At 40.2% G+C, this 26,357-nt stretch overlaps 1 protein-coding gene across 1 annotated transcript in view; it reads right to left on the bottom strand.

Annotated features, from left to right (window-relative positions):
- The window catches only part of smox (spermine oxidase), a 75,486-nt gene extending 57,131 nt beyond the window's left edge, over positions 1 to 18,355 (bottom strand). The window contains exon 1 of the mRNA XM_062983670.1: positions 18,195 to 18,355. The gene's annotated coding sequence lies outside the window, so the exon portion shown is untranslated. The remainder of the gene's footprint in view (positions 1 to 18,194) is intronic.
- Between the last annotated feature and the right edge of the window lie 8,002 nt (positions 18,356 to 26,357).

Raw genomic sequence — 26,357 nt, 5'->3', positions numbered from 1 at the left:
ACCAGGCATTGAAGCTGCAAGACCATTCAGTGCTAATCAAGCTGGTCAAACCTCGGCCCCTTTTTCCTAAGAGGGTATTTTCCGCCCAAGACAACACATGAAGTAGTCTGTATCCTGTTCACAGCAGATAAATGCACTGATCCAGACTTGGGTTACAGAAATGTAAAAAGAATCTTTGCAGTGGAAACACTGGTGCAACTTCATAAAAGGATTTCTGTAGACAAACTCAAAAATCATGACTGAAAGTTACTCAAACTACTCAGCAGACACTGTGAAATTAGGTTTTATATCCATGGCTAATTTTACAAAGTGCAAACAGAAAACAGACGAGAACAGAACTCAATGAGACCTCTTTCCTCCTCTGCTTCTTAAGGAAAAGGAACTAAGGCCGCAATCCTATACAAGTCCCAATTAACTCAATGAGAGATATTGTAAATCTATTGCAATTCAAACGCAAATGCAAAAAAAAAAAAGTTATTCACAAAGGCCACAATAAATAAAAGATGCCATCAATAGAATCTCCTGAACTGATCTCAAAATACATCCATCACATATGTCCTCAAAGTTTTACCTATTAAAAAGATCTGGTCACTCAATGGGCCAACATGAACGAAATAATAACAACAACACAACAATAACAACAACACAAAGTATGGATTGTCGATGCTGCAATCACAGGTGAAAGCAGAATTGACAAGAAGCAACTGGAAAAGCAAACACGATACGAGGATTTAAAGATCGAACTGCAAAGCCTCTGGCACAAGCCAGTCAAGGTGGTCCCAGTGGTGATTGGCATACTGGGTGCAGTGTCTAAAGATCTTGGCCAGCACTTGAAAACAATCAGCGCTAACAAAATTACCATCTGCCAGCTGCAAAAAGACCAGACTAATTGGATCTGCACGCATTATTTGCGGATACATCATATAGTCCTAGACACTTGGGAAGCGTCCAATGTGTGATCCAATACAACAGTCAGCATAGTGATCTTGTTTGCTGTGTACTAATCTTGTTGTGTATGTAATTATTATTATTATTATTATTATTATTATTATTATTATTATTATTTTATAATATAATATAATAATTATTATTAGTAGTAGAGTATTATTTTAGCACTGTTATCAGCATGGAGTTTGGTTTGGACAAATGTTCGACAGTGGCATTGAAGAAGGGAAAAATAATTGAAAGTGAGGGCATAAATATGCCTAATGGCCAAACAATAAAGTGTCACCAGCCAGAGGCCTATAAATATCTGGGCATACTACAGCTGGACAACATCAAGTATGAACATGTGAAGACTGTGGTCAGCAAAGAATACACACAAAGGGTCAGAAGAATTCTCAAAAGCAAGCTCAATGGAGGCAACACCATCAAGGCCATAAACACCTGGGCCATACCTGTCATAAGATATACTGCTGGCACCATAAACTACACGCAGGTCGAACTGGACAATTTGGACAGAAAAACAAGAAAACTCATGACCATTCATCATTCACTGCACCCTCACAGTGATGTTGATCGGCTATATCGGCCTAGAAGATCAGGGGGCAGAGGACTCTTACAAGTCAAACAAGCAGTCAAAGAAGAACAACATGCCCTGGCAGAATATGTAAAGCAAAGTGAAGAACCTGCTTTGAATCAGAAACTCCTCAAAGCACAGCAGACAAAAAACCAGTACAAGAAAACCGCACTACAAACTAGAGCTGACAGCTGGCACAACAAAACATTGCATGAAAAGTTCCTTGACAAAATTGAAGGAAAAGCTGACAAGGAGAAGACCTGGCTCTGGCTCACAAATGGGACCCTTAAGAAGGAGACAGAAGGCCTGATCCTTGCAGCCCAGGAGCAAGCCATCAGAACAAAGGCAATTAAGGCCAAGATCGAAAAATCAGCTGATGACCCAAAATGCAGACTCTGCAAGGAAACTGACGAAACCATTGATCATATCCTCAGCTGCTGTAAGAAAATCGCACAGACAGACTACAAACAGAGGCACAACTATGTGGCCCAAATGATTCATTGGAACTTATGCCTCAAGTACCACCTCCCAGCAGTAAAGAACTGATGGGATCACAAACCTGCAAAAGTATTGGAAAATGATCATGCAAAGACACTGTGGGACTTCCGAATCCAGACTGACAAAGTTCTGGAACACAACACACCAGACATCACAGTTGTGGAAAAGAAAAAGGTTTGGATCATTGATGTTGCCATCCCAGGTGACAGTCGCATTGACGAAAAACAACAGGAAAAACTCAGCCGCTATCTGGACTTCAAGATTGAACTTCAAAGACTCTGGCAGAAACCAGTGCAGGTGGTCCCGGTGGTGATGGGCACACTGGGTGCCGTGCCAAAAGATCTCAGCCGGCATTTGGAAACAATAGACATTGACAAAATCACGATCTGTCAACTGCAAAAGGCCACCCTACTGGGACCTCGAGCATCATCCGAAAATACATCACACAGTCCTAAAGGCTTGGGAAGTGTTCGACTTGTGATTTTGTGATACAAAATCCAGCATATCTATCTTGTTTGCTGTGTCAAACTGTTGTGTCAATACTACTAATAATAATAATTTTATTTATTTACCCTATTTATACCCCTCCTTTTTCTACTCTGAAGGGAACTCAAGGTGGCTTACCTCTGGCAATTATTCAATGCCCTAAAAACACATAAGATGGCAAAATTGCAGAAATAATAATAATAATAATAATAATAATAATAATAATAATAATAATAATAATAGACCCTGTTATTTTAATTGTTTGACTATGACTCTGAAGACCAGAATTCAAATCTTGCTTGGCCCTGGAAAGCCATTGGATGGCTTTGGCCAAGTCACACTCTCTCGGCCTCAGAGAAGCACAACAGCAAACTGCATATCAGAACAAACCTTGCCAAGAAAACAACCCCTTGGGGTGGCTATTAAGTCGGGAACAACTCCGAAGGAATACAACAACTTTATTGAACGGAAAGAACACTTAATTTGATCATACTAATTACAAAACCAAATTAAATAACGATTTAAATTATATTAAATTGTAATAAACGCTGTACGCAGCTGCAATTGAAATGCTGCCAGTAGTTCTTAGTAATAGCATGGCATAGTGGTTTGCGCTTTGAACTGAGACTCCTTCCACACAGCTGAATAAAATCCCACATTATCTGCTTCGAAATGGAATTTATGACAGTGTGTACTCAAATAACCCAGTTCAAAGCAGATATTGTGGTATTTTCTGCCTTGATATTCAGCGTGGAAGGACCCTAAGAGTCTGAAGACCAGGCTTTGAATCCCATGAAGCCCACTGGGTGACCTTGGGCAAGTCACACACTCTCAGCCTCACAAGAGGGAAATGGCAAACCTCTTTTGAACAAATCTTGCCAAAAAAAACCCTGTGATAGGGTTGCATGTTAAAGCGCTGAGCTTGCGGTCGCAGGTTCGAATCCGGGGATCAGAGTGAGCACCCACTGTTAAACCCAGCTTCTGTCAACCTAGCAGTTCAAAAGCATGCAAATGTGAGTAGATTAATAGATACTACTTCAGCAGGAAGGTAACAATGCTCCGTGCAGCCACGCCGGCCACATAACCTTGGATGTGTCTACGGACAACGCCAGCTCTTCGGCTTAGAAATGGAGATGAGCACCAACCCCGAGTCGGACACAACTGGACTTAATGTCAGGGGAAAATCTTTACCTTTACCTAAAGAGTTACCATAGGTCAGAAATACCTTAAAGGCACAGAACATCAGGTTTAGTTCTTAAGGGGGGAAATTATAAGGATGGCGAAATTGCAAAAAGCAGCAAGCAAAATTACCTTGAGTTTGAAGCATCTTTCCTAAGATGACGGCTAAAATGTTTAACACTTTTTGACCTCTAAAGGAAACAGATTAAGGGGAGATACTGTGTGGACCATTGTCAATGAAAATATGTGTCAAATTCAAGCCACCACGGGACTCAGGATAAAACAAGGAAATTACTATCAACAGGTTCAAAACAATAAAAGGACTCTTTGGACAACAGGTTTATGAGACTTACTGTTACAAGATGTAACGTTAGATGACTTTAAACGAGGGCAGAACAAACTCATTTAAGACAGGAGAGGTCTGTTACTGGTTACCAAACATTCGGTTACATGCAGAGAATTTTGTGACCCTTCATCTATATATATAAAAGAGTAATGAAATTTCGGCCTAGGACAAAACAACAAAACTACACATCCCAGAAACACTAAACTTGGCAGCACAACCCCTCATCCATGCCTCTACGTTCATACAACAAAAAAAGAAAAAGAAAAATAAAGTCCTAATTAGAGGGAGAGGAATAATTGTTTTTATCCAATTGCTGCCAGTTAGAAGGCTAAGCTCCACCCACTTGGTCTCCTAGCAACTCACTCAGCCCAGGGGACAGGCAGAGTTAGGCCTCACAAATGAGAGTAGATGAATAGGTACTGCTCCAGCGGGAAGGTAACGCCGCCCCATACAGTTATGCCAATGGCCACATGACCTTGGAGGTGTCTACGGACAACGCCGGCTCTTCGGCTTAGAAATGGAGATGACCACCAACCCCCAGAGTCAGACACGACTGGACTTAATGTCAGGGGAAAACCTTTACCCTTTACCTTAACTACCACCAATTCCTCAATACTTTATTTCCCATACCACCATACTTTGCCACAGCAACGCGTGGCCGGGCACAGCTAATTACCCATAAAGGACTGTGCCAAGTGAAACTTGTAACTATAGTTTTTAAGGTTCAGGATGCTATATAATGCTAAATACCAATGGGTCTCCTTAACCAGGTGCTATTAACATGACTCAGGTCTTAATCATATTGAGACGGATTTCCCTTTTGTTAAATTTCGCAATGGCATCAAGCCTCCTCCCACAAACCAGAATGGCTTGGTTCACTCCCACTCTTCCTTGCCAGCAAAATTGCACCATAATGGGACGGAAAGATAAGCCGACACCAAATTGTTCTTGGCTCCTTAGGATATTTGACAATACTTGACCATGATCAAACAATAGGTGATCAAATGACCGGTCGGTCTGACTCAATGACCTGATGTTCTCAAGGATGTCCAGACACAGCACGAAAAACACGGGAAGCACCAATTTAGATATTTAATTATACTCTGCATCTTTAAAAACTTGACTGGGGAAAGCTGAATATTAGACAATATTTAACCACTTGAAAAAAGGAAGACCACTCCTTTGTTGTTGTTGTTGTTGTTGTGTGTGCCTTCAAGTCATTTCATCTATATGTCAACCTTATCAAGGAGTTCTCCTGGCAAGATCTGTTCAGAAGCTATTTATTTACTCTTGCTTTCCTCTGAGGCTGAGAAAATATACTGTATATACTCGAGTATAAGCCTAGTTTTTCAGCCCTTTTTTTAAGATTGAAAAAGCCCCCACGGCTTATACTCGGGTGAGGGTCCTGGTTGGCTTATATTTGGGTCAGATTATACTCGAGAATATATGGTACATTTATTATACAGTAGAGTCTCACTTATCCAAGCTAAACGGGCCAGCAGAAGCTTGGATAAGCGAATATCTTGGATAATAAGGAGAGATTAAGGAAAAGCCTATTAAACATCAAAATAGGTTATGATTTTACAAATTAAGCACCAAAACATCATGTTATACAACAAATTTGACAGAAAAAGTAGTTCAATACGCAATAATGTTATGTTGTAATTACTGTATTTACGAATTTTGCACCAAAATATCATGATATATTGAAAACATTGACTACAAAGATGGCTTGGATAATCCAGAAGTTTGGATAAGCGAGGCTTGGATTAGTGAGACTCTACTGTATTTCTCTATTATTATTGGTTATTACATTTATTATTTTTCTCTATTATTGTTGCTACTATTACATTTATTATTTCACTCTGATATTATTATTACATTTATTATTTTTCTGAATTTATTATTATTATTATTACATGTATTATTTTACTCTATTATTATTAAAAGGATACATAAGCAAATTTACATTGAAGAAGACGAGAATAACGATTTAATCAGAGTTGGACAGTCTTATCTTAAATTTGAGCTTTATGTATACAGTAGAGTCTCACTTATCCAACACTCACTTATCCAACATTTAACCTACTGATGCCTCAATTAATGTAATTTTATTGGTATCTATTTTTATTTCTGAAATTTACCACTCTCGGCTTATACTTGAGTCAATGTTTCCCCAAGTTTTCGGGGTAAAATTAGGTGCCTCGGCTTATATTCGGGTCGGCTTATACTCGAGTATATACAGTAAGTTACCCAAGGTCACCCTGTGGAGATCCATGGCTGAGCAGGGATTCGAACCCTATTCTCCAGCATCATAGTCCACCTTTCAAACTATTATACCACACTTGCAATACTCACTCAAAAATGACTTTGCCTCTGTAAAGGGGTCAAACTCCCTCTTCAAATTTCAAACTATTAGCAATACTAAATTGATTGTAGTTAGAATCATAGAGTTGGAAGAGACCCCAAGGATCCTCCAGTCCAACCCTCTGCTTTGCAAGAAAAACACAATCAAATACCCCTGACAGATGTCCATTCAGTCTCTGTTAAAAAGCCTCCAAAGAAGGAGCCTTTATCGCACTCCGAAGCAGAGAGTTCCACTGTTGAACAGACTATAATACTGAAACTTAGGCCCTATCTACATTGCCACATAATGCAGTTTAAAATGGAATATAATATAATTCAGATTAAACTGCACTATATGAGTCTACACTGCCACATAATTCAGTTCAAGGCAGTTAATCTGCATACTGGAACCGAATTATATAGCAGTATAGATGTAGATAACTCAGAACTAAGGTACTCCTAAAATCAGTGGGGTTTACTTTCTATTAAGTGTGTTTATGACCACTGCCAAGCTGCTGCAAATCAATTTATGCACTGATTTGAATCAGGCAGTGTATTTTTAATATTTTTAAAAACTTTTTAGCGGCAGCTCTTACCACCAAAACCGACCCATAATTATACAGTAATATTTTACTGATCAAATCAATTAGAAATGCAAAACCATGGATTACAGGAAGCTGTATTGAAAAGAAAGACCTCTCTGATCCAAGCACTGGAGGAGCTAGAAAATGCTTAGGTTTAATTTACTGATGTTAGGCTTTAATTTGATGTTAGGTCTTAATGTTATTTTTATATGCGGGGTTTCGCTGGGATTTTATGTCAGTATTTGTTTGTTTACAGAGGCATTGAATGTTGGACTCCGCCCTGAGTCCCCTTGGGGTGATAGGGAGGAATACAAATAAATTATTATTATATAAATAATAATAATAAATTATTATAGGAGCCTCCGATGGCTCAGTGTGTTAAAGCGCTGAGCTGCTGAACTTGCGGACCGAAAGGTCCCAGGTTCAAATCCGGGGAGCGGAGTGAGCGCCTGCTGTTAGCTCCAGCTTCTGTCAACCTAGCAGTTCGAAAACATGCAAATGTGAGTAGATCAATAGGTACTGCTCCAGCGGGAAGGCCACGACCTTGGAGGTGTCTACGGACAACGCCGGCTCTTTGGCTTAGAAGTGGAGATGAGCACCAACCCCCAGAGTCGGACACAACTGGACTTAACGTCAGGGGAAACCTTTACCTTTTATTATTATTATTATTATTATTATTATTATTATTATTATTATTATTAGCATAAATATATTATCAGATGTTGATAAATGAAATCATGGATACCAATCCCGCAGTCTAACATCTGCTATATGATTAAAGGCCAAGAAAACTAACCTTTGTCCCTTCTTTTTCTTCCATTTTACAGGTGATAAACTGAGGATGAGAATACAATGTTTGGACAGGTGATGCTATGGTTTTGTAGGATTGCAAAAAAGGTGTTTTGTAGGTCAGAGAATACAAACTTGTATCCATGCAAAGATGGGGAACGTATTCCATGTGGACACAGATTTGTATTGTGTACTTTTATATGTGTACTGTGTATTTGTACTTTTCCAATGTCCTGCAATGGTGCTATTGGGTTCCCTTCCAGACAGGGATCTGATCCCAGGTTTTCTGCTTTAAACTGGATTATAGGAGTCCACACTGCCAGATAATCTGGGATAAACAGAAAACCTGGGATCAGATCCTGGGATATAGGACCTGTCTGGAAGCGCCCTAAGTTTGGAGAGCAATTTGAGGATGTTTCAATGCATAGCAGAAAGAGGCATCAAATAAAAGTTCAGTTTACAAGTGTCAAATTCTATAGACGTCTACCTACAATGTACAACTCTGTTCTGTCCTTAACTTACCCTTCCATGTTACTCTGTAGATATAATACTACACACTAAGTGCACCAACACTGTGTAAACATGGGATTAGCAGGGTGAAGGAAGGACACCCTTCTAGACTTCAATCTGTGCTGCAGATCGCAGAAGTCAAACAAAGCAAAAAGTGTGGGCACACAAAAGTACAGTGTACAGAGGACACAAAACTAGCCAATGATTACAACACAACTGGAAACGCAACTGCCAGATTGTTGGATAGAATGAAGTTTACAGACCATATGTCCTGAACCAAATGCAATGACTTATGATGGGTTTTCCAAGCTGAATCTAAAGGATGGTATTCACTGATAAAACCCTAAAAATTTGGGACCAGATCTAGGAAGGCAGGGATCTATGGTATATCCCATCACCCCAAGAATATAGATTAAAGGTACAGTTGGACTGTGGCTTGGTTCTAGATCTCCTTCATAAGTACTGTTGTCAAGCAGTATTATTATTATAGCCTCAAGTGGCGCAATGGCTTAAACCCTTGGGCTGGCAAGACTGCTGATCGAAAGGTTGGAGGTTTGAATCCAGGAGTGGGGTGAGCTCCCACTGTCAGCTCTAGCTCCCCATGTGGGGACATGGGAGAAGCCTCCCACAGGAGGGTAAAACATCAAATATCTGGGTGTCCCCTGGGCAACAATTCTCTCACACCAGAAGCGACTTGCAGTTTCTCAAGTTGCTCCTGACATGAAAAAAAAATCACCTAATGGTATTATTATGCCATTATTAAATTCTCAGTAATTGCATAGTATGGAAAAGGAAATAGTATGTTAGCCCAGGAACATGGGAGGTCTAGGCTCTTGTCCCTGCAAACCTCACAAGGTGCCTTTGGAGTTGGCACAATCTCTCATACCAACTTGCTTTACAGGTAGGCATAAAAGAAATGAAACTAATACCATTTGTAAAAGAGTTGTTGTTGTTATGATGCACGATGGCCAGAAGCTCAGGCAGGAAGATCTTCCTAATAACCTCTGAAATCCTACTTCAAGGAGACGGAGTCTAACTTTTCGCTCACAACGTTATGAGTCAATTTTGCAAGAGAGAATTGCAAAAGCAAATGTGCAATGCACAACTGCAATATACAATGGGACCACATATGCAATGGTACTATGCTGTCATTTCCACACCATTTAACTCAAAATAAAATCAGAGAATCATAGAGCTGGAATAGACCACAAGTGCCATCCAGTTCAACCCCTTTCTGCCATACAGGAAGACACAATTAAAGCACTCCCAACAGATGGCCATCCAGCCTCTGCTTCTAATCCTCCAGAGAAAGCGTCGAACACAGCCACTTGGCCTCTAGACGTTTGATCAGAGGATAAAATGATCCAAATGCTTCTGTTGAGCAAAGTTTTCCAAACTGTGTGTCACAACAATACATTCGTACAGTAGTCTCACTTATCCAACATTCTGGCTTATCCAACACAGACTGCCTCCTGCCCAGATCCACAGCTGCTTTTCTAGGCAGCAAGGACAAAACTTTTTATGGATTTAACTTCCAACAATGTTGTTACTGTAAGTTCATTTTATGCAATTCTGTCGTTATTTGTAGTCAATTTCTTAGTAGTCAATGTTTTTGTAGTCAATGTCTTCAATACACTGCAATGTTTTGGTGCTAAATTCGTAAATATAGTAATTACTACATAAAGTTATCATGTATTGAACTGCTTTTTCTGATGATTTGTTATAAAACATGATGTTTTGATGCTTAATTTGTAAAATCATAACATAATTTGACGTTTAATAGGCTTTTCCTTAATCCCTCCTTATTATCCAACGTTTTTGCTTATCCAACGTTCTGCCAGCCCGTTTATGTTGGATAAGTGAGACTCTACTGTATGTCAGCTGCACTGTGTGGGTATGTTGTGTAAATGTAAGAAGTAACCTCTGTGTCTATGTGAAATAAGCAATAAAGCAATAAGCTAAACGGGCCGGCAGAAGCTTGGATAAGCGAATATCTTGGATAATAAGGAGAGATTAAGGAAAATCCTATTAAATATCAAATTAGGTTATGATTTTACAAATTAAGCACCAAAACATCATGTTATACAACAAATTTGACAGAAAAAGTAGTTCAATATGCAGTAATGTTATGTTGTAATTACTGTATTTATGAATTTAGCACCAAAATATCACGATATATTGAAAACATTGACTACAAATATGCCTTGGATAATCCAGAGGCTTGGATAAATGAGACTCTACTGTAAATGAAAGGTTTTCACGGTATATGTTGCATGTCCATACATTTCATTTCAAATTAAATATGTGTCCATATCTCTCATAAGGAGTTGGTTTCACCTCTGGTTTAAAACTGAATGACTGTGTCGCAAAATGTCTGAAAAGTGTGAAGTATTCAGAAAGGTCTGGCATAAAGGCGATGTGCTCACGCATCGTTTCCTAGAGGCCCACGGCTAGCCATTGCTCGAAAATGGATACCAGATTAGACAGGTCTAATCCAGCAAGACAATCCTTAATGCTCTTCTTATCCAAATCAGTGCGCAAGCATTTCTGGAAAGAGTCAGGCACAGCCTCACACCCCTTTCCAAGTTCAACCGCTATCTCCTTGAGCTCCACACGCTCATTTATGTTTCATACACATCAGCAGTTTGAGCCGCCGGAGCTACAATTCTCTCGTAAATGAGGCACTCTTTGGAACGCTTCCATCAAGGCGCATAATGCTGAACATACTCCCAGCCAGCGCATTATCTCAGCACAAAGCATGCCCAGCTGATGCAGCTCAAACTAGATCGCACTTCTAACAGTGTGGCTGGGGGAAGGGGAAAGAAAAAGCTTTGTTGGCAAATGTTTCCCTTTATTTCCTTCCAGCCCCCACCCAAATAAAACTGCAAACAAGGTGCAAAGCTCAGAGGAATATTTTTGGTAAAGAAATGTAGTAAATGTTGCAATTGTCTGTTATGCAAAGATGTGATGAATATCTCCAAATGTAGGATATATTCATCATCTCTTTGCATAACAGACAATTGGAATATTTACCATATTTCTTCAATTCTAAATGCACTTTTTCTCCATATAAACATATCTAAAATTGGGTATATCTTAGAATCACGGAATATATATACACACACACACACCCAATTGGAATGTTTACCATATTTCTTCAATTCTAAATGCACTTTTCTCCATATAAACATATCTAAAATTGGGTATATCTTAGAATCATTGAATATATATATATACACACACACACAATTGGAATATTTACCATATTCCTACAATGCTAAATGCACTTTTTCTCCATATAAACATATCTAAAATTGGGTATATCTTAGAATCACAATATACACACACACACACACACACACACACACAATTGGAATATTTACCATATTCCTGCAATTCTAAATGCACTTTTTCACCATATAAATATATCTAAAATTGGGTATATCTTAGAATCATGGAATATATACACACACACACACCATTGGAATATTTACCATATTCCTACAATTCTAAATGCACTTTTTCTCCATATAAACATATCTAAAATTGGGTATATCTTAGAAACACAAAATATATATATACACACACACACACACATAATTGGAATATTTACCATATTCCTTCAATTCTAAATGCACTTTTTCTCCATATAAACATATCTAAAATTGGGTATATCTTAGAAACACAAAATATATATACACACACACACACACACACAATTGGAATATTTACCATATTTCTTCAATTCTAAATGCACTTTTTCTCCATATAAACATATCTAAAATTGGGTATATCTTAGAATCATGGAATATATATATATATATATACACACACACACACACACACATATATAGCTATAGATATATATAATCTGGTATTTTAAGATATACCCAAGTTTTAGAAATGTTTACATATGGGAAAAGTGGCATCTTCGAACAGAAGAAATATGGTAAACATTTGAAATATACACACACACACATATATACTACATATATACAGTAGAGTCTCACTTATCCAAGCTAAACAGGCCAGCAGAATGTTTGGATAAGCAAATATGTTGGATAATAAGGAGGGATTAAGGAAAAGCCTATTAAACATCAAATTAGGTTATGATTTTACATATTAAGCACCAAAACATCATGTTATACAACAAATTTGACAGAAAAAGTAGTTCAATACGCAGTAATGTTATGTTGTAATTACTGTATTTACAAATTTACAAAATATCACAATATATTGAAAACATTGACTACAAAAATGCATTGGATAATCCAGAACCTTGGATAAGCGAGTCTTGGATAAGTGAGATTCTACTGTGTGTGTGTGTGTATATATATATATATTCAGATATATAAGCACACACTAATTTCAGATGTGTATATCACACACACACACACATCTATATATGAAATTAGTGTGTGCCTGGAAGTGTTTAGAATCAAAGAAGTAGGGTAATAAGACTGGGGTTGTGAAACATATCACAATGGCATTTTATCCCCAGGCTGCAGGAGTTGACAAAAAAAGGTAAATACAGTTTGAACACAAAACGTCAGCTTTGTTATAGTGTTTAACCTACATCCAGGCATTTAAAAAAAAAAACCTTAAATTGTGTGATTTATTCAGGGATGTTTTCTGAGCACAATGAGAATTCCAATACATTGTTGGGACAGTGAACATTTCTGCACAGCCACAGATTGTTTGTAGGGACTAAATCGAGGCTATTTCATAATAACCAAAACACAGAGCCAGAAAACAGCAGGGAAAACATTTGTTCCGAGTATGTGTTGTTCCTCTTTTTTTCACACAAACAAAAGGAGGGAAAGGCAACTGAGACAATGCCTGCCTTCCAAACTGTGTTATTATTATTTATTTACAGCATTTATATTATTATAAGGTGCATCTACACTAAAATTAATGCACTTTGATGCTACTGTCACAGCTCAATGCTAAGGATTTGAAATATGGTCGAAAAGGACTGTAAAGCTACAACTGCCAGGATTCCATAGCACTGAGCCATGGAAGTTAAAGTGGTGTCAAAATGCATTGATTCTGCAGTGTAGATGCACCCATCGTCACATGGCAGGTGGCTGCAATCGAGGGAAATTGTTTACAACTCTTCAGGCTCTGGATGTCACAAAACACAAGCTCGGTTTTGTGCAAATCCTGCAATGAAGCACAACTTGGGGAGATAAAAACGCCCTGAAGGAGGGTTGAAAGAGTTTCTAAAGATGTACTTTAATCCTGTTTTTAACAAAATGTTTTTGTGTCCATTGCTTTGAGCTGAAACACAGCTTGGAAAGGTAACACCAATACAATTTCTATGCTCCACTGTTTCACTGCTTCCCTATTGTCTATGTTTGTATTTCAACACAATTCGAGTTCTCCGGAGAGCTCCTTGTTTTGTACATTTTGTCCATTTCATCATTGGGGCAAAGACGGGGGGATAATAAAAAAATAAAGCAGGCTTTATTCTCTGGCAAAGGACCGGGCATGTTGTCACTCCTGCTGTCGAAATGTCACACTTGCAAGCAAACACACAAAAGAGGAAATAATCCCGAAAATGAGATGGAAGGGGAAGGACAGAGAGATGTGTCATTTGGAACAAAGGTGAATGCCACAGAAGACAAGGCGCGTGCGTTCATCGTTTGTGGGTGTGACACAATGCACTCAAATGGTATTAATTAACCGCAAACCTTCGCACACGAGCAGTGTGCGCCGGGGTAAGAATTTATTAGTATCGGTACAAATGGATAACACAAACATATATTCCCAAGACAAATGCACACAAGGACACAGTTCCAATAAAACTCAGAAATCCTTGTACAGATGTAACATCTTTCTGGTCTCTTATCATAACAACAACAATAATAATAATAATAATAATAATAATAATAATAATAATAATAATAATAATAGGAATATTCGAGACAACTCTGCCTTTTGTCTCATTGAATGATATAGTGTTTGTTCCTAGCCAAAATACGGAGATTAAGTGGGGGTCAAGGAAAGGGGACAGGAAACATCAGAAATCATGAAGACGGACAGCTCCGTTGGACAAAGGGAAAGATGGAGACACAACAATAGATACCAGTGGCTTTATCTATCCATTATCCATGACATACTGGAATAACTGGGGGAGAAATACACCCCACATAAACACATGAATGATCAATGTCACCACTTCATTTCTCCTTTTCCCATTCATCTGAATCCTTAAAAGAAATGGCAGGAGGGGTTGCATTGTTACCTTATATTAATAGATGGGAAATATACACCTATGGAATTGAGTGCATTGAAATAGTGAGTTGCATTAAAATTGTGAAAAGGGGGTCAATTAAAGAGTAGTGGGCTTTAAAATAAGAATAAGGCCACCAGGTTGGAGGAAAGGGGGAGGCTGAGCTGAAAACCTATTATGATCTTATAACCAAATAATAATAATAATAATAATAATAATAATAATAATAATAATGCAACTCCCAGGAACCCAGAGCATTGAGCTATATTATCATCATCATCATCATCATCATCATCATTATTATCACCATTATTACCATATAATACAACTCCCAGGAACCCAGATCATTGGGCCACTTCATATAATAATAATAATAATAATAATAATAATAATAATAATAATAATAATAATAATGCAACTCCCAGGAACCCAGAGCATTGAGCTATATTATCATCATCATTATTATTATCACCATTATTACCATATAATACAACTTCCAGGAACCCACATTGAGCTATATTATTATCATTATTATTATCACCATTATTACCAAATAATACAACTCCCAGGAACCCAGAGCACTGGGCCACTTTATATAATAACAACAACAATAATAATAATAAAACATTAACAATAATACAACTCCCAGGAACCCAGGAATAATAATAATACACATAGTCCTAGACACTTGGGAAGTGTCCAACATGTGATGGACACTTCCCAACATAGTGATCTTGTTTGCTGTGTGCTAATCTTGCTGTGTATCAAATAATAATATTTGAGTCTTCCTTGTCCAAAATGGGTCCAGAAGAGTTCTGGATATCAGATACATTGGAATATATGGCCATGTTCCAGAAGCATTCACTCCTGACGTTTTGCCTACATCTAAGGCAGGCATCCTCAGAGGTTGTGAGGTCTGTTGGCCAGCTAACACCTCCCAACAAAGGATTCCCCCAAGCAGGAAGCAGCCAGGCTTTGAATTTGCAAGGACATTAAATGCTAATCAAGGTGATCAATTGCAACATTCACACTTGCATCAGACATACAAGAGCTCTTTCTCCCACCCTGGACATTATTCCACATATACATAAACCCCACTTGCCTACTTTCCAACAGACCTCACAACCTCTGAGCATGCCTGCCATAGATGTAGGTGAAACGTCAGGAGAGAATGCTTCTGGAACATGGTCATATAGCCTGGAAAACTCAAAGCAACCCAGTGAAGTCTTTGACAACACATTATTTGGGAATACTTGCATGTGTGTGTGTGTGTGTGTGTATCTAATGAGATATCTTGGAGATGGAACCCAAGTCTAAGCATTAAATTCATTTATGTGCCACATATAATGTAGATTTATGTAATGATTTAAATCATTTTGTGCCTGAAATAAAGTCTGAGCACTGAACTGTCCATAAGCAAAGGTGACACTATCTCAGCCACCGAAGTGGACAATTTTGGATTTCAGAGCATTTCAGGTTTATAGATATGGGCTGCTCAATCTGTGTTGTTGTTGTTGTTGTTATTGACTTTACTGCCTACCATGGTAGAAAAATATTGGGTGGCTCTAAAATGACAGGAGACTATTAAGGGCCTATTAAGGAGGACTTGAAAATAATAGAATAATATTAGGGGCCTTTTAAATAGATTATATAGTAGGAGAATATTAGGAGCTTATTAAAGGTCTAAAATGACAGGATAATATTAAGGTGAAGATAATGAGGGCTCTACAATGGGAGGAAAACAGGGTAAGTATAGGATAAGATGGTAGAATAGTATTATGGGGGTGGTCTGAAAAGGCTGGAGTATTATGGAAGGATATTAGAGAGATATTATGGGGTCTAAATGGCAGGAGGTATTAAGTGTGGGTCCAAAGCAGGCATGGGCAAACTTTGGCCCTCCAGGCGTTTTGGACTTCAGTTCCCACAATTCCTAAAAGGCGGTAGGCTGTTAGGAATTGTGGGAGTTGAAGTCCAAAACGCTTGGAGAGCCAAAGTTTGCCCATGCCTGGTCTAAAGTATAAATAAATAAATATAATAATAGGAGGGATACTAAGGGGGAGTCTAAAATATAGGAGAATATTAATTAGACTATATTGGGGAGAGGGTGTCTACAATGTAAGAGAATATTACAGGGGACAATTATGGGAGGTCTAAAATTGGGGGAATAGCAGGAGGATATTGGGGGGGGGGGGGTCCAAATTGGTCAGATAATATCAGAGGGGATATAATAATGCATATAGGGGTCTAAATTGGATGGAGAATATCCGAGAAGACCTGGAGGGAGGGAAGAAGGAAGGAAGGAAGGAAGGAAGGAAGGAAGGAAGGAAGGAAGGAAGGAAGGAGAGAAAGAAGGAAAGAAGGAAAGAAGGAAAGAAGGAAAGAAGGAAAGAAGGAAGGAAGGAAGGAAGGAAGGAAGGAAGGAAGGAAGGAAGAAAGAAAGAAAGAAAGAAAGAAAGAAAGAAAGAAAGAAAGAAAGAAAGAAAGAAAGAAAGAAAGAAAGACAGAAAGACAGAAAGACAGAAAGAGGGAGGGGGGAAAGGAGGGAGAATAGAAGGAAAGAGAAAGGAAAGCAATATCAGAGAGGGCATAATATACTGGGTTCTAAATTGGCTGGAGAATTAATTAGAGAAGCCCTGGAGAGAGGAAAGAAGGAAAGAAGGAAGGAAGAAAGGAAGGACAGAAGAAAGGGAAGGAAGAGGGAGGAATGAAGGGAGAATAGAAGGAAGGAAAGAGAATGGAAAAGGAGAACATATCACAGGGGATATAGTATATTGGGGTCCAAATTGGTTGGAGAATATCAGAGGAGACCTGGAGGAAGGAAGGAAGGAAGGAAAGAGGGAGGAAAAGAGGGAGAATAGAAGGAAAGGGAAGAAAATGGAAAGAGAAAGGAAAAAGAAAGCAATATCAGAGGGGATATAATACATTGGGGTCTAAATTGGATGGGGAATATTAAGAGAGGGTCTACACTTGAAGGGAGGACAGGAAGGAAGGAGGAAAGGAAAAGAAAGGAGAGAGGGAGGCAGGAAAGAAGGAAGAAATAAAGAAGGGAAGGAAGGGGAAGGAAAGGAGGAGGGAGGGAGGAAGAAAGGAGGAATGAAAGAGGGAAGGAAGGAAGTATGGGAGGGAAGGAGGAAAGGAGAATAGAAGGAAGGAAAGGGGAAAGGGAGAGAGGAAGGAAAGAGGGAAGGAAGGAAAAAAGAAAGAGAAAAGGAAGGAAGGATGGGAGGGAAGGAGAATAGAAGGAGAATAGAAGGAAGGAAAGAAGGAAGGATATAAGAAATAAGGAAAGATAAGAAGGAGGAAAAGGAGGAAGAAAGGAAGAAAGGAAGGAAGGAAGAATATAAGAAATAAGGAAAGATAAGAAGGAGGAAAAGGAGGAAGAAAGGAAGGAAGGAAGGAAGGAGGATAGAAGGAAGGAAAGGGGAAAGGGAGAGAGGAAGGAAAGAGGGAAGGAAGGAAAAAAGAAAGAGAAAAGGAAGGAAGGATAGGAGGGAAGGAGAATAGAAGGAAGGAAAGAAGGAAGGAAGGATATAAGAAATAAGGAAAGATAAGAAGGAGGAAAAGGAGGAAGAAAGGAAGAAGGGAAGCAAATCAAAGGGAGGGAAGAAAGGATAGAAAGAAGGAAAGAGGGAAGGAAGGAAGAAGGGAGGGAGGATAGAAGGCAGGAAAGGCTGGCCTGGCCTGCTGCGGGTGGTGGGGTACCTCTCTCCGTGGGTGTGGGGGGAAGAAGTCTGGCCCTTCAGCCTGGCGGCGAGAAGAGGGAGGCGGCGAAGGCGGCGAAGGCAGCGGCGGCAGCAGCGGGAGAAGCAGCAGCAGCGGCGGCGGAGACGACCGGCGTCGGCCTGCTCCTGGGCAGCCGGACCTCCTGCTCTCCTCCTCCTCCTCCGCTCCTTCCTTCCTCCTCCTCCTCCTCCTCCTCCGTGGGCCCGCCTCTCGCAGCAGCAGCAGCAGCAGCAGGAGGAGGAGGAGCCTGAGCCGAGCCTGCCCGCGGCTGCAGGGCCTCGGGGCGCGTGCAGAGGGCTTGGCCTTGCCGGCGGGCGCTTCTCCCGCAGGGTGCTTTCCATACAAAGTGGCTTTGGCCTCTTCCTTCTCTGCCTACGAGGGACCTCAGCGTGTGCAGAGTGCTTTTCATTTCACTGGGTATCCTTTTCCCTGGAACTAGACCTTCTTGCGATGATGCCCCTGAGCATGTGCAGAGTGTTTTTCCCTTCACTAGGTATCCTTTTGCCTCTTATTTCTTCTTGCGATGATGCCCCTGAGCATGTGCAGAGTCTTTTTCCCTTCACTAGGTATCCTTTTGCCTCTTATTTCTTCTTGCGATGATGCCCCTGAGCATGTGCAGAGTGTTTTTCCCTTTCAGTGGATTTCCTTTTTTTCTGCTTCTTTTCTGCAACTGGACCTTCTTGCTATGATGCCCCTGAGCATGTGCAGAGTCTTTTTCCCTTCACTAGGTTTCCTTTGGCCTCTTCTTTCCCTGGAACTGGCGAATATGCCCCAGAGCATGTACAGACTGCTTTTCGTTTGAATTGGTTTTCTTTTTGCTTCTTTTCCTGAAACTGGACGTTTTTGCTATGAGGCCCATGAGCATGTACAGAGTGCTTTTCATTTCACTGGGTATCCTTTTGCCTCTTATTTCCCTGGAACTAGACCTTCTTGCGATGATGCCCCTGAGCATGTGCAGAGTGTTTTTACCTTTCAGTGGGTTTCCTTTTCGCTTCTTTCCCTGAAACTGGACCTTACTACGATGTCCCTGAGCATGTGCAAAGTGCTTTTCCATTTCAATGGCTTTCCTTTTGCCTCTTCTTCCCCTGGAACTGGACCGTCTTGCTAGGAAGCCCCTGAGCATGTGCAGAGTGCCTTGCATATAAGGTGCTGTATTTTTAAAACTTCATCCCCAGGTCCCAGTTTGAGCATGTGCAGAGTGTCTTTCAGAGCATGTGCAGAGTGTGTTTTTTTTCCATCTCAGTGAATTTTCTGGACCATGCTCTGACTTACAAGAAGCACTGCTTAAATATCAAACAAAATGTGGGTGCTAGAAATAATATTATATGAAAGCTGACTGTGCAGAGTGCTTTTTTCATCTCAGTGGGTTTCTTTTCCCCTTTTCCTCCCTCTACCCCTGAGCATGTGCAGAGTGCCTTGCATATAAATGCCGCATTTAAAAGACTTCCTCCTTAGGTCCAAGCCTGAGCACGTGCAGAGTGTTTTTAATTTCAGTGGGTTTCTTTTCCCCTTTTCCTGGCTCCACACCCTCTGACAACAGTGCCTCAGAACATATGCAGAGTGCCCTTCATTCAACATTGTTTATATCGTATTTTTCCTAGCTAGTCCCAGATGCCCAAAACTACAATGCATCATAGAGCATGTGCAGAGTGCCTTTCATTTCAGCACCCATCTATTTTTCTCCTTTCATGCCCAGGAAACGTACCATTTGGCTATGATGCATCACAGAGCATGTGCAGAGTGCCTTTCATTTCAGCACATTTCTATTTTTCTCCTTCCGTGCCCAGGAAACAAACCATTTGGATATGATGCATCACAGAGCATGTGCAGAATGCCTTTTGTTTCAGCACATTTCTATTTATCTCCTTTCGTGCCCAGGAAACATACGGTTTGGCTATGATGCATCACAGAGCATGTGCAGAGTGCCTTTCGTTTCAGCGCACTTCTTTATCAGCCCAGGAATAAAACCCTCTTTCCCTAGTGCCTCAGAGCATATGCAAAGTGTCTTTCATCCAACCAAGTTCCTTACCTGCCATGGCTCAATGCTATACAATCCTGGGATTTATAGTTTTGCAAAACTTGTAGCCTTGGGTTGCTGTGAGTTTTCCAGGCCATGTTGCAGAAGCATTCTCTCCTGACGTTTCTCCCACATTTGTGGCAGGCATCCTTAGAGGTTGTGAGGTCCTGAACAACACTAAACTACAAATCCCAAGATCTCATAGCACTTGACACGTGGCAGTTAACATGGGACCAAATTCCATTCATTGCACGCTGTAGATACGAAATATACGTGAGTACACAAATCATAAAAGTTGTCCAGACTTAGCAATATGTATAAAGACTTCTCTATTTTTTTTTTTCACCTTTTTGGGTGCCAGAAAAAGCCTTTCCAGGCAAGAGGAAATTCGCCCTCGCAGGTGCCAGAAGCTTTCAAAGGTTTTCCATCAAGTCGGGTGGCTTGTTTCCATGAACCGCTAAGTTGATTCAAGAGGAACAGATTTTTATTTTAACACAAGGTTTCCAGAGTGAGGCGCCTTATTCTTTAAGGAAACTCCGAGGAAATGTGCAAAACAGAGAAAGTGACTTTCGAGACATTGGCTGCCGATGAAAAATCCCTTTTATGCTGCCTTGCAAACCTCGCCTAATTTAATTTCACACCTTTCACATTTCCCAGATAACTCACAGGCTCCGCTGAGAGCAATAAATACATTATTTCAGTAACATAGCATATATTGCTTATTATTATTATTATTATTTCATGACCGGAATCACTGGGTTGCTGTGAGTTTTCTGGGCTGTATGGCCATGTTCCAGAAGCATTCTCTCCTGACATTTCGCCCACATCTATGGCAGGCATCCTCAGAGGTTGTGAGGTCTGTTGGAAACAAAGGATTCCCCCAGGCAGGAGGAAGCCAGACCTTGAAGCTGTAAGGCCATTTAGTGCTAATCAAGGTGTCCAATTGCACCATTCACACTTGCCTCAAGCAGGCAAGAGTTCCACAGATATATAAACCCCATTTGCATAGTTTTCCAACAGACCTCACCACCTCTGAGGATGCCTGGCATAGATGTGGGTGAACTGTCAGGAGAGAATGCTTCTGGAACATAGCCATACAGCCTGGAAAACTCACAGCAACCCATTATTATTGTTACAGTAGATTCTCACTTATCCAACATAAACGGGCCAGCAGAACGTTGGATAAGCGAATATGTTGGATAATAAGGAGGGATTAAGGAAAAGCCTATTAAACATCAAATTAGTTTATGATTTTACAAATTAAGCACCAAAACATTGTGTTATACAACAAATTTGGCAGAAAAAGTAGTTCAATACGCAGTAATGCTATGTAGTAATTACTGTATTTACGAATTTAGCACCAAAATATCACGATGTATTGAAAATATTGACCAAAAATGCATTGGATAATCCAGAACGTTGGATAAGCAAGTGTTGGATAAGTGAGACTCTACTGTATTTACACCTTGCCTTTTCTCTCCACAAGGATTTCTCTACTGTTGAATTTGAACAGAGGGGAATTGAAACTGAAAAATATTGGTTCATTCTGTTAAAGCTGGAAATAAAGTTAACACTAAGGTCAGCACGATTTTTTTCAAAGTAAACATTAATCAGTATCTGTAGTGTCTGCACTGTAGAATTGACACACTTTGATACCACTTTAATTGCCATGGCTCAATGATATGGGATCTCTGGGATGTGTAGTTTGATGAGGCACTATCACTCTTTAACAGAGAACTACAGCCCATGATTCTATAGCATTGCTCCATGGTAGTTCAAGTGGTATCAAACTGCATTAATTCTACAGTGTAGATGCACCCTTTTACTGCTGACATTTGACCCACCTAGATCTGACTATAAATTTCTACGTGGGTGAAACATCAGGAAAGAATGCTTCTGGAACATGGCATTACAGCCCGGAAAACCCACAGCAACCCAGTGATTACGGCTGTGAAAGTCTTCGACAACACAATAATAATAATACAGTAGAGTCTCGCTTATCCAAGCCTCGCTTATCCAAGCTTCTGGATTATCCAAGCCATTTTTGCAGTCAATGTTTTCAATATATCATGATATTTTGGTGCTAAATTCATAAATACAGTAATTACTACATAGCATTACTTCGTATTGAACTACTTTTTCTGTCAAATTTGTTGTATAACATGATGTTTTGGTGCTTAATTTGTAAAATCATAACCTAATTTGATGTTTAATAGGCTTTTCCTTAATCTCTCCTTATTATCCAAGATAATCACTTATCCAAGCTTCTGCCGGCCCGTTTAGCTTGGATAAGTGAGACTCTATTGTAGTAATAATAATAATAATAATAATAATAATAATAATAAATAAACTAACAGCAAACCTATTTCTGTGTAGTTACCAATTTTTTAATTCCAAATATGTGAGTTAATGATTGCAGTTTCAATAACTAAATATGATATTTAGTAGATTCTCCGCTAACCATAACCCATGGGGATTGATAGATGCTGGATAAATGCAGTTTCTGGTTGCTTGAGATTTCTGGTTAACTGAGAGTCTGGTATAATAGCCAAAGGATGCATTCGCACCTACCTTATCAAACGGTGGTGTTTTGGTCCAGCAGAGAAATCCTGTATGATTCAAAAAATATGTGTGACTTGGGAATCCAAGCCCTGGTGCTGTTCTCCTCTGCCTTGGCAGAAAATGTAATGCTAAACTCCACTGCTCTCCGTTGCAAAGGCTGTAGCAGGAATTAAGAGCCAAACCGGTTGCGGTTCCAAGCATAAACTACCAGTGTGAACACACCCATCAACATCGGGAGTCAAGAGCCGAACTGAGTTGATTCCAGTCGAACGAACGTGGAGATGGAGAAGCTGGAATCGCTCACAGCCTTTGAACAAAAAGTACCTGTTCCCACCAATTCTGCCAGAAACTTTATATGAGTCCTTCTGGAAAACAAATTGGAAAAGAGCTATGTAAAACCGTCCACCACATTCACTGGGGTTAAGGGCATAAGAAAGTGGAAAAATCATGAAAAAACACTACTTTTTAAACCTGAAATAACTAGGAATCTCTAGGAATGTCATCCCATGAAGGAAGCGAGGGGAATCGTCTTCTAACCGTAGCGCTGTGTTTACAATTAAAACATATTCGCCCCCATCACACGCAATGTACCTTTTGTTCATTTCCGTAGTAATCCTCCACGTTCTGAGCTATCACACAGATGTGTATAGTCCCCGCCCATACCGCTTTTATTTTAATTTAATTTAATTTTAATAATTTCTTTTATTTTGATTTAAAAAGGGGAAACCTCCAATTTGCAAAAATCTGAAACCTAGGTCTTAAAAGGGGGGGAATTATAGCAATAGCTAAGTGGCGACATATCGAAATTGCACAATTCCTGACAAATAAATAAATTTAAACAAATTACTGTAACAGAATCATGCAAGAGGATTACTGGTGAGAAAAGAAGCAGCGATGCTCATTTGGAGACCGTCTACCACAGTGGTTCCCAACCTGTGATCCATGGACCATCAGTGGTCCCCAAGAACTAAAATATGGTCCATAGTCTCACTGTTACTACACTGTTGCAAGGAGAGTAACCAGTCTCTCAAAACCCTCTTATAGTGCCGAGACAACGGGGATGTCGGGAGGGGAGAGGCTGACTACCAACAAAAGGCACGACAACAAGCCTCCTGACTGCTGCTTCTCCTCCTCCTCCCTCCCACTGAGCGGAGCCGTTCTATGTGGCGCCTGGAACCAGGGGCACCTAGGCCTGTCAATGAGGTAATTTGGGGTGCTGATTTAGAAAATTGCATTGGATAGACCACATCAGCTGTTATACCCCAAGGCTACGTGGACACCTTGAAAACCACACTGGAGCCAGGATCATAAGCAAACAAGCGGTATATATATATATATATATACAGTAGAGTCTCACTTATCCAAGCTAAACGGGCCTGCAGAAGCTTGGATAAGTGAATATCTTGGATAATAATGAGGGATTAAGGAAAAGCCTATTAAACATCAAATTAGGTTATGATTTTACAAATGAAGCACCAAAACATCATGTTATACAACAAATTTGACAGAAAAAGTAGTTCAATATGCAGTAATGTTATGTTGTAATTACTGTATTTACAAATTTAGCACCAAAATGTCATGATATATTGAAAACATTGACTACAAAAATGGCTTGGATAATCTAGAGGCTTGGATAAGCGAGGCTTGGATAAGTGAGACTCTACTGTATATGCAAGCAAATAGCGTTTAACGTCAACAGCGTAAAAAGTCCATAAAACACTGTCCTTAACTGTTTGAATGTAAGTCCAATAAAGTCTTCCAAAGTTGTAATCACAGTCAGAGCTAGTCCACAACACTGTCCAAGCAGGAACAGCTGAAAGTCATAGGGAACAAGAGCAAAATGTTGGTAATCCACGAAGTGTAATCCACAGGGACAAGGAGTAACAAGGTATCACTGAATCCAGAGTCAACAAGGCAAGAAGAACTCGGAAGACGCAAGGCACAGTTTTGGCAAGGAAGTTACGAAGCAAGGCACTGGAACAAGGCAAACTTGGAGCAAGGTACTGGAACAAGGATTCTTCTCCCAAGGATGGCAAAGTTGACACCACAACGAGAACAAAGAGCGGGGCATCTTTAAAGAGTTTCCAAGGTTAAGACACAATGAGAGTCAGAACGGGCAGAACTTCACATGGGAAACCTACTCATTAGTGCTCCTGAGAGCCAAGCGCTGACTTCTTCTCACACTCTCCCTTCGACTCCTATGTTCCCCAATTACTGGATCCTCTATAAGCACAACTTCGGGCACCTGCAAAGCCAACGGGCTTTGATCCAAGTCTTGAGTAGGCCCGAAATCCAAATCAAACTCTATTTCCTGCTGAAGAGCAGGCCGTGATGGCTGAGCTACAACATCAGCTCTAATTAATTAAATATGGTTTTCATGGGCGAGCAGATGGCGACTACTGGATGGCACATGTTCTGTATCAGAAACTAGGTGACTGTACGAGCCCTATTCTTGACTCACATGTTCTTCCGCAGGTAGAACCCTATTATTCCACAGGGGATTTTTTTGTGTAAGGAGCGACTTGAGCGACTGCAAGTCACTTTTGGTGTGAGAGAATTGGCCGTCTGCAAGGACGTTGCCCAGGGGATGCCCGGATATTTTGATGTTTTACCATCCTTGTGGGAGGCTTCTCTCATGTCCCCACATGGAATTGGAGCTGATAGAGGGAGCTCTTCCGCTCTCTCCCCAGGTTGGATTCGAACCAGCAACCTTCAGATCAGCAACCCAACCTTCAAGTCATCAGTCCTGCCTGCACAAGGGTTTAACCCACTGCACCATTAGAGGCTCCTCTTCTTCCACAGTGAGGACATTGGTTTCCAGACAGACGGCGGTTCCGGTCAGGGTTGGCTTGACGCACCTTCCTCTTGGCACATTTCTCCCTTTCACCCTCCATTCGTGCTTCCACAGCACTGCTGGTCACAGCTGGCTTCCAAGGGCCAGGCCTTCCCCCAGTTCTTGATTTCTATGCCACAGTTATTAAGGTTGGTTTTAATCCCATATTTAAAATCTCTTTTTTTGTCTACCAACATTCTGTTTTCCGTTCTTGAATTGGGAGTATAATAACTGCTTTGGAAGATGGTGATCGGGCATTTGGACAGCATGGCCAGTTCAGCAGAGTTGATGGCGTAGGAGCATCGCTTCAATGTTCAGATATAGCTTTATATTGGTATGATTGCCTACTCTATTTGATTCATACATACCCCTACCGTTGCCAAGAGAGGAGTCACAAAGTTGACAGAGAGAGACCTCATATTTGGAGAGAGATCACTGTGTTTTGTCCATCCATGAAATGAGCCTTGTTTTGCCATTTGCAGAACAGATCTTATATGACAAAGAATGGGCAGCAAGTCTTTTTTGCTCTTTTCCCTGAGAGCATCAGACACACAGAATCCTCTTTTTTTTAAACGCCACGTGTGCATTTATTTATACATTCTTTCAACTCTGCTCTTTTTTTTGTTTGTTTTAAACAAGCAAAGGACACGTTTCTAAAACCGTTCCAAAATTGTGGTTTCCTAACGACACCGCCAGTGTTAGCCTAACCCAGTAGCGCTGTCCTCAGATG

Source organism: Anolis carolinensis, chromosome 5, assembly GCF_035594765.1.
Source record: "Anolis carolinensis isolate JA03-04 chromosome 5, rAnoCar3.1.pri, whole genome shotgun sequence".
Classification (NCBI taxonomy): Eukaryota; Metazoa; Chordata; class Lepidosauria; order Squamata; family Dactyloidae; genus Anolis; species Anolis carolinensis.
The sequence above is the reverse complement of the archived record's forward strand: the minus strand, read 5'-3'. Positions and strand labels throughout refer to the sequence as shown.